The sequence below is a fragment of the Pteropus alecto genome, unplaced genomic scaffold (assembly GCF_000325575.1).
Source record: "Pteropus alecto unplaced genomic scaffold, ASM32557v1 scaffold146, whole genome shotgun sequence".
Classification (NCBI taxonomy): Eukaryota; Metazoa; Chordata; class Mammalia; order Chiroptera; family Pteropodidae; genus Pteropus; species Pteropus alecto.
Genome location: NW_006442107.1, coordinates 30,619,983 through 30,636,045, shown reverse-complemented (window position 1 = coordinate 30,636,045; position 16,063 = coordinate 30,619,983). Strand labels below are relative to the sequence as shown.

At 38.1% G+C, this 16,063-nt stretch overlaps 1 protein-coding gene and 1 pseudogene across 4 annotated transcripts in view; one reads left to right on the top strand and one right to left on the bottom strand.

Annotated features, from left to right (window-relative positions):
• The window catches only part of ARHGAP28 (Rho GTPase activating protein 28), a 176,355-nt gene that overhangs the window by 113,002 nt on the left and 47,290 nt on the right, over window positions 1–16,063 (bottom strand). The window lies entirely within an intron of this gene.
• Window positions 3,918–4,036, top strand: LOC112469499 (annotated as a pseudogene).

Genomic DNA, 16,063 nt, shown 5'->3' with positions numbered 1-16,063 from the left:
TTCTTGTCTATTTCATTGGCTCCTCTTGTACCCAACTCTTAAAAGCAGCAGAGTTGCATCCCTGCCCCTCTATTCTTACTAATTTCTCTCTCCAGCTTATTTCTATGACTAACACTTATTTGCTAAATTGTTCTCAAATCCAGACCTTGAGTTTTTCGACTATTTTTCTGAATTTCACACCACATTTTCATTTGTCCACTGTGTAGTACTCGGATTTCTATCAGTGCAGTATCTCAAATGAAGCAAGTCCAAAAAGGGACTCATTATCTCCCCTGCAAAGTCAGCTCCACCTATATTCTTGTTTTTCTTGGTTAGTGATGATATATAATTTACCAAGTCTGCTAAATTAGAAAACTGGAATCATTTTAGACTAATTCATCATTTTTTTAATTCCCAGAGCAATTCTTCACCAAATGCAACCAAACTATGCTATATCTTGAATATTTCTAAAAACTAAAGCACAAGTATTTACTTTTCCTGAAAGACAATAAAGTAGTATTAAAATCTTAATGTTAAGTGTGGTTTAACTCATTTATTCTACTTGTTATATAGTCTAGGAAAATAATAATTTTTAGACAACTTTAGGTACAAAGATGTTAAATAAAAGTTTTTTTCTGAAACCGTGGAAACAACCAACTAAGGGAACAGTTTGGTATTTTTATTGTGCCTCCATACGAAAGTTATTTTGTAGCCATTAAATTTGCTAATGGAATGTCTTTATTATAATAAAAATGCTTTTCATAGTGTTAAATGAAAATTATCTTAACTATATGAAATATGCAGGGAAAAATGAATGGAATGAATCATCAGTGATGGCTACCTCTGGTGAAAGGATTATAGATGATTTGTATTTTTCTCTTAGTTTTCTTTTTGTTGTTATTGTCCAGATTTTCCACAGTGCTCATATTTTTCCTATACATAATTATTTTAAGTCCTTTTCACGTCTTGTCAATAGTGCCTGTACCATAATTCAGCCTCCCAATACACTTTCCTTGCTTCCTGAAACGTCTCCTGCCAGTCTATCCTCCACGCTGCTATTAGATGAATTTTTCGAAATGTAGATCTGTTCCCTTTCTACTGGCTCCCTACCATGCAAAGGTCGAGGAGCAAACACATAAGCATGTCATAAAAAGGTTGGACAGCTTCTCTCCTAAATCTGTTTTATTCAGTCTCATCCCCTCCAATTCCTCACTAACAAAGAGACCTCACCTTTGCTCGAACAAGCTATGGTCTATGGCATTTTTTGCAAGGCTGTTTTCTTTGATAGGAATGTCCTTTTTGCCTTTTGCTCCCAGGTCAAGTAATGTATTTATCCTTAAGACTCAATTCAAATGCCATTACCTCCCTGAAGCATTTGCTGACAGAGTGAGGAGCCACTTAGACTTTCCTCCCAAACATTGTTGTGGATAGTCTCGCACTTATATCTTGGTATGAGAGAAATGGCCACAGAATTTCCTCTTCCTGGGAAAATACTGTGTCTTAGTCATCTTTGTATACTAAGCCCTGATAACAAAATCTGGCACACAACGGGTACTCAGAAAGTAATCTGATAAATGATCAAACTAATGTATGTAGTCAAAAGCTGTAGGAAGAAAATCAGCAAGCACCTCAGATACCTATTTGGCAGGAAAAAACTGAGGCCGAGCTGTAATTTCTGACTACACAAAAGGCAGAAGGAACTAGAATATGCTGAAGCAGAACTACTCAAGTTAAAGAGGAAATGATAGCTGGATTAAGCAGTGATTGATAACTGTTGGAGATTGTTAGATAATTTAAACTTTAACATTAAAAAAAATCTCTTGTGCCTGTATATTTAAAATGCAGAAGTCTGAGAGTTATGCCTAACACTTTTAACAAACAAACAAAAAAATCATAACTTTAGTTAAAACTGTATTTTTGAGAAGTAAATCAAAATGCCCATGGAAATACCTATGGGAAGACGAGACACCAGATTCATACTGAAGGTACTATCACTTTGACTGCACATCACAGATTTTTAAAATCTTAATGCCTGGGCCACATTCTAGATCAGTTAACTGAATTAGAATCTCCGGGGTGGAGCCCAGACATCAGCATTTTTTGAAAGCTCCCACTGTTGAGAATCACTAATCTACACAAAAACAGTTTTCCCCAATTGTAGACCATGTCCTGGAAGAAAACATGTATCTTCATGGCTATTTTCATTGTTAAACTCATTTCTAAAAAGTGAGAACAAATGATATATTCTTAGTATCAAAGAAAGGTAAATAACAGTGTAGTTTAAGGAACTTTCTTCACTCCAGGGATGCCAATTTTTATTTTAGTTGATTTATTTCCTATTTTCAAAATATATTTTCAACACAAAATTTAAATCTGAATAAATGACCATATTGGAACATTTTGATATTTTTAACCTAAAGGAAAAAGTCTGGAAATTTTTAAAAAGTTAGCATAATAACCTGAGCTGTAAAATGAAAATTTGCTATTTTGGGGATTTTTTTCTCCACCACAGCAAACTTTTAATAGCTTTAAATGGCAGTTCTTGCTGTGGGGAGAATTTGTTATAGTCTTTCTAATCACATTTTAAATGATACAATCTTACATCATTTTTCAGAGATTCACCTATTGATATCAACAATGGTTTCAAAGAATGAAGAGAACTATGTGGTTAGTCACCCTAAGAAGATATCTAGCAGGCCTATAGTGGTGAGAAGGACACAGTCAGGTAACGGTGGGGACACTGGGTTCCAATCCTCCCTTCCTAAAGGTTGGTTGCTTTCCTACTTTGGGTTCTCACATCTTTACCCTCATTGTAGCCAATTTATCCTGATTTGGCTATATGCTTATTCTTTTTAGACTCTGGCATAGCGAGAAAAATTCTTTTAAATTTTTCTTAAAATATATATAACAGAATATTTTTTTCAAAAAATTCTTTACTAAAAACTAAAGAAAGGGGGAAATAAAATAAAATGGTAAAAAATGGGAAATTTAAAACACATAAACTTGTGACCAATCATGGCTAATAATGCAATTTAGCTTTATTATGAACTAACAACTCCAAAAATCATAATCTTGGTTACTTGATCTCAAAATACTATTTTAACTAACTTTTTCTGTTCTACTTAAAGTGCCTGACTCCCAATTTCACCCCTAGCTCTAATGAAACTTCTCCTTATTTCAAACATTGTGTAGGGGAATATTTTTTAAAAATGTTTAACCTCTACCCATATCAAGAAATATAATTTATGTTTCTATCCAATACACACACGTCATATATGCAACAAATCAAATTTCATGTGTCTCATTATATGTGATATACTGTGATGTACTTTCTCTTCCATTCCATTTTGTTCAAATGCTAATAAAGTAATTTCATAACCTACTACTGGGTAGTAGTTGGAAAAGTCAGCAAAGCCTGCAGATTTCCATCTTAGGCTAGTGCTCACATTTATATGGAAGCTCCTTTATAAATCACAGGCACGATGATGCCCCCTTCTCAGTTTCTTGACTCTGTCCACTTCATTGGAATTCCCAGGATCCACTGGTTGGTTCATTTCCCATACAGTAAGGACTATGACATAACAGGGGTGTAAGAACAAAATCAGGGCATCAACTCCTGTAAGTATTTACAGGAGTTAATCCAAGTTCTAGCTGCTTGCAAGCAGAGGAAGCAGAGAGGAGGGAGCAGCATGTGCTGGTCGAAGGTATTATCTGGGCCAAAGAAGAAAGGGATGAAGCTCAAGAATCAGAATGATAAAGATATCTTTTCTCCATCACTCAGTTCTAGTGCCAGGAAGAGGTAGCAAAACTGTGGGTTAAAGAATACATTTTGAGTGATACAACTGGTTCTCTTGAATGATGAATAATTGAATGAATGAAAGGTTAAATCAATACTCATAACCCTAAGCCAATATTTGTTTTTAAAAAATTCATAATGGGTCTATGGCCATGCTACCCTGAACAAGCTCGATCCCGTCTGATCTCAGAAGCTAAGCACGGTCAGGCCTGGTTAGTACTTGGATGGGAGACCACCTAGGAAGACCAGGTGCTGTAGGCATAAAAAAATTTTTTAAAATAAAGGATTATAATCTGACAAGGTCCTTGCAATCTGTGAAGTCAACCAAGGGTTGCCTCCCAAATAAATAAATAATCAAAAATTCAGAATGTTATGAAAAATGGTTCCCTCATTTTGCTTGGGTAATCTGGAATCTGTGTTATTTCATACACATGAATTATGCAGAGACTTGAATGGAAGTGATACAGGTGACATGAGATGGGGACCTAATTAGAAACTCCTATGAGAACCCTTATAAAGGGAGATTTAGATTCTTTAACAAACACTGAAATTAATTTCAAAGATAGCTTATGAGATAATCAGTTAGTTTTTCTCTATGAATTTTCTTTCGGAAAAAATCAGCTCCTTAATTTCTTTAGGGCTCTGGCTGCCCACAGGCATTTGCTGCTCAGCAGCTGCTGCAATACAAACAGCTCTGACTCCACAGATTGCTAGCTGTTCCTGGGAGAGATACTGCTATTTGTCAAATGTGGCATTGGGATGAAGTTTGAGGACAGGATTACCATCAGATATCTTTATTCAAGATTTTCAAATATGAATAAAATGAGAAGACACAATGCCTTTCACAGGATTTTACAGAAGGACTTCTGCACATTCATCAAACTTTAATTTTGATAACTCTTGCCTTTGTCTCCACTTCATTCTGTTCCTATCTCTGTTATATAGCACATACCTCCTGCTGTCTTGACACTGACTATGTGAAACCAAAGGTCCCTATGACTTTGATTAAATTTACTCTAAATTCTAGGTCTAGAAATCATCTCTCTCTCTCTCTCTCTCTCTCTCTCTCTCTCTCTCTCTCTCTCTCTCTCTCTCTCTCTCACCCACACACCTCCAACCCTCAGAGACCTTGCCTTTTTCCAAGATAATTAGCAACCCCCAAGGCAGAGAAGACAGTAGCCTGACTAATGGTTGGTCACACAGTGGGGACCTCTGCCAGGCTAAAGATAACATCTTGACCTAAATTATGTTTCAGTTTATAAGCCCTAAGGTGGAACGACCCCCTGGCTACTTTCCCATGAGACAAGACAGAGGGACACAGAAGCAGACCTCAGAACTGTCCTCAAGACCTGAAGAAAACATTTACCTCTGATCAATTAGCTCCCAGCATGAGCCCAAACCCCCTAACCTATGGTGTCTTGTGATTTTACCCTATATAATCTGTAACCTACATGCCATCAGGGAGTCAGCTTTTTAGCATTAGCTCCCATTCCGTATTGGTCAATTCAATATTAAAACTATTTTTCTTTCTATACTGCAAACTCCTGCTCATGCATTTCTTAGGGCCAGTGCACACAAGCAGACAGACTCATTAAAAAAAAAAAGCATGGGAGTCCCAGTAACATATGAACATGTCTTCATTCCTTCACTAAATTATCCAGTTGAGGGCAGGGATGTGTTGCCTTATTCTTCTTTGTATCCCTAACACCTAGGACATTTCCTGGAGTTTAGAATAGGTTCAATAAACCATTACATAAACAAATAAGGGGTGCAGTAAGAAGGATATAAGTAAGCTTTGCTCCATGGTGCGGGGGGTGGGGTTGGGGGGGTGTTGGAAGCAGGGCAGGAGAACCAAGGAGAGTTATGGGATTTCCCCAGAAATGAGAGATTACATTCAGAATAGCAAGCTCTAACCCAACAGGATTCCTGGCCACTTAACTCCCTGAGAAAGAAGCTTACCTCTAGAGCAGGGCTTCCCAATCTTTAAGGTACACTTAAAATCACCTGGAAATCTTGCGAAAATGCAGTTTCTGATTCAGGAAGTCTGAGGCAGAACCTAAGAGTCTGCTTTCCAACAAAACTCTCAGGGGTTACAAATACTGCTAGTCTACAGTTTAGACATAGCTCAAGTAGCAAGGCAGCCCCAGGACCTGTGCTGTAAGAATCTGTAACTGCATGGATTTGATTGAGGTCCTGGGAAGAAGTAGATAGCAAACTCAAACAAGGTAATTGAGACTTCATTATGATGTGAGCAGCATTAGAGGTCACCAGCAAGAACAAAATGAAGGACCTTAGGGTAACAACTGGGAGGATGAGCTACCACCACCCCCAGACCAAAAGGGGCAAAAGGAGGGAGAGGTTACTAGAACCAAAGAACTCTGAAGCTGGAGAAGGAATGGGGTCATGAAAAGAGCTCTGTTCCTGGGTCTGTTCCTGGGTATCTGGAATAAAGGAACACAGGCGCTTCGTGCTTACAAGGGAAGGGAGGAAGAATAAAAAACCCAGTTTCATTCCCTTCCTACCTGTGCCCCCCATTGGCCAGACCCAACTGGGACCTAGAGGACAAGGGGGCTTGTTGATGAACTCCTGAGAGCCACCCAGAGCACAAAATAATGAAGAATGGAGAAAGGATTGGAAGACTCAGGGAACTATCCAACACAGGAACTTCTGACCAATTTGGCAATTTACTTTTTTCTATAGTTAAAAGTAAATATCCTTAAAGCAGAAAGAGTCTACAGCTGTCTGAATGCTACCTGGAAAAGACTGCAAGGAGTGTGTGTTGTTTCTGTAGGCAATCTTTAGGAAGAAAAGAACCTCAAAGGGCTTGATAAGCAGGGGCAGCTTTAAGGATAAAAGAAAAACAAGACGAATGCCTGAAGCAAAAGGCATAAAGGAAGTGCTGGGAAGCCATTAAAAGACCAGCTCTGGAAGTTAAAAATTGAGTGGCCCCTAAAGGGTTCTCCTGGAGAGACAGGACTGGCAGGTTGGGGCTGGGGGCAGGCAAGAAGACCAGTCTTCATTCTGCCTAAAACCTTCCTACTCCTTTTTAGAATTGAGATGCAATATCACCGATGGACTTCCAAGATTTGGGGTAGAAAGCAGACTCCAGGAAAATTAGAAACAGTAAGCGCCATGACTAGTCAGCTCCTAAAATAATCCAACCAGAAGTTTCTTAGAGAAATATGATTTTAATTATTTATGTATGTGTGTGTGCATATATATGGATTCCTCATTAGAGCTCTAATCAAGGCTTTTGGGAAAGCATTAAAAAATGGAAAGAGCAAATCCTCATATTTGAATTTTCAACATTTTAAAAACCAGTATCTTTCACCCTGAAAGTGTCATCTCCCATCCCTGAAGGATGTGTCACACTCATCAGTAACAGCACTAAGCATAGCAACCCTTCCTAGTTGTGGAGGGCAGCCCAAATATCTGAAATCTCAAGGAAGTGAGAAACTATTCTGGATGCTCATTAGTCAGTAAATATCCTTAAAGCAGAAAGAGTCTACAGCTGTCTGAATGCTACCTGGAAAAGACTGCAAGGTGTGTGTGTTGCTCATTAGATTTGGGTGATATGATATAATACTGACTGATGTGTACCCTTTCCACCACCTCCATTCCCTATGCTAATCCCATATTCCAAGAGATAGATATGGCACAGCTAGTTCACCACTTGCTCCAGGGAAGATTGTTAAGAGCAAAAACAAAAACAAAAAAACAGCAAAGGAAAGATTCCAAATCCTTGGCTCTAGCTCAAATGAGAGACAAAAGAGTTCTGAAAAGAGATATAAACTGTCAGAACATTTTTTTTTCTTAACCACCCCACTACAAACTGGGAAGAAGGGAAGAATCTGGAGAGAAAAAGAGCATTATAAGCAATTAGAGGCCATGCACTCAGTGTCCCACCCCCAGAATAAGGCCATGGTGTATTCAAGTGGGAGTTGGAGTCATCACAGGTTTCCTCAAGAGGTTTGGAAGGATGTTTGATTCCTGCTTCTCTTCATGAATTAAGGGAGACTGCTGCAGAAATATCCCACATCACGAGGACAAGAAGAATGGGTAGAGATGAGCTTGGTAGGCTAAGGTAGGTGGGGTTCTGAGTTCCCTGAGTTGCCTAAATGGTATTGGTTTTAGCCCCAAAAGAGAAGGAAAAGGAGACAGACTGATTCTCAGTCTGACAGACACTCCTGGCTGGAGATAAAGGTCTGATGGCAGGGGCTACTGAGTGGGTAATTCATAACAGAAAGTAGGGTGGGAGCCATGCCCATGCCCGCAGATCCATGTTTGCATCTCGAGAACCCTGTATCCAATTCCACTGGTGTCAGGGAGTCAAATCAGGGCTCAGAGAAGTCAGGGGAGGGAAGGCAGGACCTAGAACATGGGTCTCCTGATTGCCTATATAGAGACACTGGCTTAAAGCAACAACACAGAGTGGAAGGAGGGGCATAAAAAAGAAAGATCCCAAATATTTCTAAATTTTAACCAGAAGCAATTTAAAAAACACTAAATTGGATGAAGCTGACTGGCTGTAGCTGTGACTAGATTACATTTTTCTACTGTCAGAAATGGGGGATTAGAGTTAGAATATAAATTTGTTGCCAGGAAAAAAAAAAATTACATCCTGTGACTGTGAAATTGATGTGTAATACAAGACTGATTGATTTTCTCAGTCTCCATTGCTTAAATGTTATATATGAATATTCGGTTAAGTTCAAATTCTATCTAGAAGTAGCAGCTCTGTGGTCTGACTTTTGCAAACAATGGAGAAGTAGATTCTGGTTGGCCATTTGGCCTTGACCTTGATCTTACCTGAGGTCTAATTTAGACCTGGGATGGCCTCACAGGTCCAGCCCATGTTGAAGGAACATTAGGCCTGCATGGAAGCACCTGGGCCTATCCAGGTTTTTGGTCCTGCCTAAGAGGTGAAATGTGCAATCAAGCCCTGCTCATACACATGACAAGATGGCTGCCATGTGCAACTTCACTGCTTACAAGCAGGACCTGATCTTTCTGCTCACCTCTCCTTTCTAACGTCTTATCGCGTCCTCATATTTCCCCTGAGTTTCCCAAACTATTTCAGTTCATAAGGATCTCTCTTGCATAAGCTAGGGACTCTTAGTTTCAATGTTAGTTAAGTTGTGGCTTCTCATTTAATTTACTTTTACACCAAGATGGCTGAATTTCTGCCAGAGGTTTGCTATAGACATACATTTACCATAGTCATTTTGAAGCAATAAAGAATTGTTAGAGGCCTATGCATGGATTTTCGCCATTAACTAACACATTTTTTCTGATAAAGAGGTTGTTCAAAATGCTATACAAGATTAAGCAGATGTTTCTGCTCTCCATAAGAACTGGTAAGCAACTCAATGTGACCTTTGCCCTAGAGCCAGGGCTGATGTTCATAAAATGGCTATTTTGTGAGCCCCAAGATACCTGTAACCTGGGAGTTATATACTAAACCTTTAAATGTAGAATTCAGATGAAAACATCATGGAGCCCCATTATATAAACACAATGTTTATATTTGGTTTATGAAAACCAAGTGAAGTCATGGTAAATAAAGCCTTTTTGAAATCTTGTTCTACCCAAGGAAATGTGATAAATGTATACGATCCCTGAAAATGACAATTTTGCCAGAAATATTATTCATTTACTATCAGTGAATTCCAAAACCCTGATGAACAGCCCAAAGAGGACACCTCTGCTTAACTCTGCAGAGCTTCTACATCTATCTTACTACTGTAATTTGGGGGAATTTACTCGATAACATGGTGCAGGATTGTTTTTATATGCAGGACACAGTGAAACAAACCTTCAGTAATACCTGGAAGCAAGCTAAGTTTGATTTTTATAATAGCCTATGAAAAGGCCTGAGCTTTTATGTCTGCATGATTCTACGTTATGGACATTAAAGGAAAAGCTTTTATAATACTCAGGCAAGTTTTCTTTGAGACCTGGTCTGGAGAACAAAGGAATGAACATACCAGAATACCAGCAAGTCGCTTCGGACGTTCTGACCCCTGCCTAAGCTGCAGAGTTAGGCCAGCGCTTTGCTTACAGATATGAAGTGGTAACTGTAAGAGGAAGGAAGGGATACCCTGAAAAAAAATATAGTCTTCCAAATCCATTAGAAAAACCTGTGATAGTGCAATAGTCCCTATTATCCAGATAGTACAGCACTCACGAAGGTATTTAAAACAGAATAAAACTAAGTGACTCAAGTGTGTATGCATTAATACACAGTAATTATATGCAACACTCCCTAGTGCCCAACATTGGGTAAAATACCTGTTGAACATCTTCAACCACTCTGTGAGAAATACTATCTGTACTATTGTAATTTATTTTTACAGATTAAGAAACAAAGGCTTAAAGAGAGTTCTTCACTGGCCTGAGGACCTACCTATACCTGGTAAAAGGAAAATCTAGGATTCCAACTCAGGCAGTAGGACCTCAAGCCAGAACTCCTTGCCCTGTACCTTGGGTATTTCTCCACAGGCTACTTGCAGTGTTGCTACTTCTCAAGCAGTGGTCATTGATAAATAGCTGCCTTTGAATGGACAATACAGTCAATTTTTAGAGACGCTTCTATTCATTACTGAAAAGCATGCCACAGTACACTCAAAGCACTCATACATGTTTAGGATCTAGGAAGCTGCCAATAAAGTTTCCAAGGCATTTCACAAGAAACTTTGAGTTCATCAAGGGATTGTTAATCATTTCATGTGGATTTCATCATGGTGCTAATTTATTTTAAAACTAGAAATGTAACATGCAAACTTTATGGAAAAAAAATCCTAAAGCTGTGACATCTAACAACCGATTTATGAGTGAATTATACAATTCTATATCAATTCTTAGTCAAATTACAGAGAGCAAACTATTTCCCAAGTATTGAGTCACAGATTTACCTCTTACTGAAGTAATAACCTATGTGTCCACTTTAAGATCGATTTCCCCATGTCTCAAAAATGGGATACCATAAGGTTATCATCAGAACTAATTAAGCGAATGTGTTAGCTATTATATCCTCATCATCAGGTACATCTAAAACTATTATTTAATGTAGAGCAAATTTTTCAAAGAAGAAACATGTTGTACAAATAAATTATTGTTACTTAATTGATTATGTCCTCAAGACTTGTATTCTTTGGTCTCTAGAAGTTCTAAAAGTGATAGTTTGGAAAGAAAACTGAGATAGGTTTGTAGCGACTAAGAACTATCCTGTTGAGGCTCTTATAATACCCACTTTTCTACACCACTGATTTACTAACTCACCGAGTACAGAACTTCCATATGACATGACTTATATGATTATTTTATTCACTATGTGTTGTACCTCCAAATAAATCTAAGTATGGAAATTTTATCTTACGCTTCTTAACATCTCAACACTACCTAACTGAACACAAGAGTCTTGGTAGGCCTTCACTTAGATTTGAGGTCAGAGTGAGTTATCAGGCTAAAGATTGCTAATCTCCATGGTAAATGTCAAAAGTTATACGCATGAGTTTCTGATGTTGCTGAACCATAACACTTTTTGTTTCAAGGAAATAAAGATTATACTTCATAAAAAGAAAAAAATATCTTACAATTTCTTTTGTCATGCTGTACAAAGCACAATGCAAATATCAGCCCATGGGCACACAAAATTAGGCTTTGAACGATAAAGTATTTTAATTACAATGCTGATTAACACAGTTCATAACATGAAGGCCATGTTTTTCCAGGTTACCTGCACTACTTGATACCAGGAAATATGCACAGTGCTTATAAAAATGTCGGCTAATATTTGACTGCAAGCGAACAAATCTGAGTCTGGCCTCTGGTTGGAGACCATCTCCCATTGCCTATTTGGGAAAATGTTCCTCTCCAAATTCTATCTCTATAAATTCAGAAATGTTTCCTCGAATAGTCCTGTTTTGAGGGTTCAAAAAAATCATGTCCATAAGTTATTCCAAGCTTCTTCGGTAAGTTACATTTACTGAGGACCTATAAATATAGCTAACAACTGAGGAGCTACTATGTGTCAGGCACCATTCTAAGCACTTTACACATTGTTCAGTCCTTACGATAACCATGTAAGGTAGGCACTACTACCTCCATTTTCCAGATATGACAACTGAGGTTTAGAGAAAAATTCACACACCCATTATTGAGAGATGCTATTTTGAATAATAATCCAAAAATCAAGAAACTCTCCATTGGGTGGAATAATGGACGGAAACTAACACGATGAAATATTAGGAACAAGGATGGAATTCAGAAATCTGAGCTGCACATGTTTAGGATGATTGATTTCTGGCACGAATATAGTTCATATGAAAAAAATGAAGAGATTCTGCCCAAATACAAAGTCAGTACATGCCAAATGCATTACATGTATGCAAGAAGAAACTCTCCATTGGGTGGAATAATGGACGGAAACTAACACGATGAAATATTAGGAACAAGGATGGAATTCAGAAATCTGAGCTGCACATGTTTAGGATGATTGATTTCTGGCACGAATATAGTTCATATGAAAAAAATGAAGAGATTCTGCCCAAATACAAAGTCAGTACATGCCAAATGCATTACATGTATGCCAAGAAAACTAACTGGATCTTAAGTGGCATAGAAAGATATTATACAGAAAAGGGGAGATGATTATCTTAAATGCAGCAGAACTGAAATTCAGCTCTGGGCATCACATTAAGGAGGGATGGTGACAGCCAGGACTGAATTCAGAGCAAGATGGATGAAGAGAGACTGTCAAGAAGCCGTGCCACATGTGAAATGCCGAAAGCACTGGATAACTTTAGAAGACTCCAAGGAAGCATGATAACTGCCTTCAAATATTTCAAGAACTGTCTTGGGAAGAACAATCTGTGTTGACTCATGATACAAAAATAGAACCAACAAGAGGATAATAGAACCAATGAATCAACTAACACTAACAGCCAGCTCTGTATTAGCTATGGGGGAGGAATGTTACTGAGGTAAAAGAGGCAATCAGTATCCAATGGGGCCTACATGCTAGCCGGAGACAAGATAATGCTTTTAAAAAGAATACTCATCTTGCTGAATATGGGAGTACATAAATATTAAAGAAAAGATAATGGTAACTTTAAAAATTTGGAAAAGAGGCTGATGTAAGGAAAATGGTGAGATAGTGCTTTAAGGAGAAAGGGGTTGTGGAATTTAAGCCGGACTCTGACAGATGAATCAGTTTATGAATCCAAAGTGTTCAAGCAACCACCCCGAAACCAAATCTTCAGTAAACAGAATTGCAAACAGATTACTGAAAATGCTTGGTGAATCCACCTAGGGTTTAAGAATATACAATAATTCTCTGTAATACATTTCTTCTCAAACTTTACAGTTCCTAAGAGGTAATGTGATTCCTTCCCTTCTTTTCTTATAATAGTACGCCCCTCACCCCCCACAGACACACAAAAGCACAAGTGACAAGATTTACATATTACTAGGGAAGAGGAATAGATACTATCTTCTTCAAAAAAGTAGGTCAAAAAAGGAAGTAAAAATAGTCTGAGAAGAGAGAACAGGGGGCCTCATTAATGAGGAGACACAGCCTCCCTGAACTGTTTTCTGTCCTGCAGCTACTTCCACCAAAACCTCAAAGAGTTTTCTTATTACCTCTAGAATGAAAAATACAGACAGATAAGGAATTTGTCATTCACTCAGCATTTTATGGGAGAAAATGCCCAGGCCTTGGAGTCAAACAAACTTTCACATACTTACCCTGCCACTTATCAGCTTAGCTATCAACATGGTCTAGTCAGGTAACTCCACCATGCCTGTTACCTCATCCATAAACTGTGGACAGCCATTTCTGCATGGAGTTTTTGCAAAAATTAATGAAACAGTGTTCCTAAAAGTCCTGTGCGCTTTCTCTAATTTCTCCCCTGGCATTACCATCAGGACCTGCAGCTTTCTAGTGGTAGATGTTCTGGCAGCTCAGACACTTCTGTACGTTGGAAGTTATACCACTTCTTGAAAAAGTTCAAAATGAGTTTGTCTAATATTGCTTTCTGATTTATTGAATTTCATAGATTAGAAAGCAGTTTTGAAGGGACTGCAACCTCTTACTGGTAAGGGATTTCTATAGATTTACCTTTTGCAACAAGAGATTATGCTTTATAGTATTTTGTTTTGTAGGAAGAGGAGGTGGAGGGACTGGGGGTGGAGGGAGTGAGAGCGGGAGGAGGAAGAAGAGGAGGAGCTGCCATTTCCAGGGAGAGATCAAGTGATAAGTCCTGTAGTATTTTTTTAACTAAAATATACCAGAAGATTCAAACCTAATGAGGTTGGCAAAGAATGAAACAAAAGACAATGTTTAATATGCTATTATTTAAAAAGAAATCTTTTGAAGTGAACTTTTTGTCTCCATTTTGTTTCTATTTCTACAAAGCACCCTGCCTTGAATAGTAAGTAATACGGCTTCTGTGGATGTCTTACACCAGTGTGGAAGGCACCTCATCAACCAGTTCGGGCATTCCTATAAACTCTTGTCTTCAGCGGGCAGGACTGTCATGTGATTATGGCCTGCATTTCTCCAGTATTTCTTTTGAAGTTTACGGAAACACTATGCGGAATGAGCTCTGCAAGTCTTGGAGCAAGAAGAAAAACAGAGTGAAATACCTCCAGGTGAAACATCTCTATTATCATCTACTTATTTCTCAAGTTTCAGGTAGTTAAATACCACTTTGGAACACAAGTAACTGAAATATTGGCCTTCTGTCTTTTTAAGCAAAAGATAATATACCTTTCATAACCCAAAGAGTGATTTTCATGAAGCACAAAATCAGGCTGGTTTCTTGGAAAATCTAAACTAGAGTGACCTACAGCTATGCAGAAAATCTCTTTACAAACCTGGCTCCAGTTTTAATGTCTATTAATAACACAAAGAAAGTTTGATTTTTCATGTTCATTTAATTAAATACAGCGAACAAATCTAGAATTACACTAATCTTCATAGTTCACAGAGATAAGACTTGTCTACTCTGCTTACTTACAAACCCTGGGTTGGTCTGGTATCTAAGCTTTGTAAACCTATTATTTACTCATCACTAAAGTCACCTAGCAATGAATGTCCATCTAATCAGCACTTACATTGTCTAAACACTCCTCTCAATAGTTTTTTTCTCCCCTTTAAATAATCCACAGGCTTCTCCTCTATCACTAAGAAACAATTCCAGTTTTTCAATCCCTCTTTCCTTCTGTTTACATAAGCACTTGGGAGTGGATGTTCCTGGTGCAATCTTCTCTCTGTGAAAGGTCTTATCAGCAGGTCACACTACACCTTTAGGGAGTGCTGGTTTACTCTGTCTTTGAAGACAGTGGTGAACTGCTTCCCTGCACGTTTACTGTAATAATACTGCACATCTTGACTGAGCTGCTTTCACCCACTGCTTTTGGAAAATTTCCAGAGAGGGTCTGTGTTTACGTCAGCAAGACTGATTCAAAACACCACCTCTGGGGTTTTAAATAGGCTTTGAAATACATTCCTGCACTCAGCTCAGCTGGGGTCAGTAGGAGGCCTTCCAGTAAATCTGTTACTTAGCTTTGTCATTCTACTTGTTGCAGAGGGGCTGTGATTTCCTTTTAGATCATCTCATAATCTATTGTTATTTTTTCTTAAAATTTTTGCCAGAACCTTGGCTAATGGAGCCTTGCATTATTATGCCTGTTGTCTTCAGAATTCCTTATCTGTAAAGATTGTGGCTGTGTTGTTTTGTTTTCTATCTGATTTTTATCTTCGGCTTTGATCATAAGGTCTTTTGTTTATATTTTCAAATGTAAACACAAGTCTTATCTTGTTAAACTTGCCTTTGATTAGCACAGTTGCTATTCAATTAATCACTTGGTTAGAGTTTAACAAGAGCTTCACAAAATTTGTAGACAAGGAGACATGTACAAAGAGGGCGGGGCCGTGACTATACACAGAATTATAGGGGCCATCAAAACGAAACTGTAGAATGTGAAACTTTAAAAACAATTCCTAAATATAATGCAAATTCCTTATTACTTACAAAAGTTAAAGAAACTCTCCCTATTTGGTTATATTCAGAGTATATCAGTGTTAAATTATTTTCACAAACAAATGTGCACGTCATATTGCCACATCCTAGACGTCATGCTGAAATTTATACCCTATCTTGGACCTTGGTTTTGCTTGCCACTTTCTGAAATCTGAGGTTAAAAACTAAAAAGAAAAAAATTCTCTTACCTCTCTCCCTTACACTATACAAAAAAGCAGTCTTTCATCAAAGTAAGCTTCTT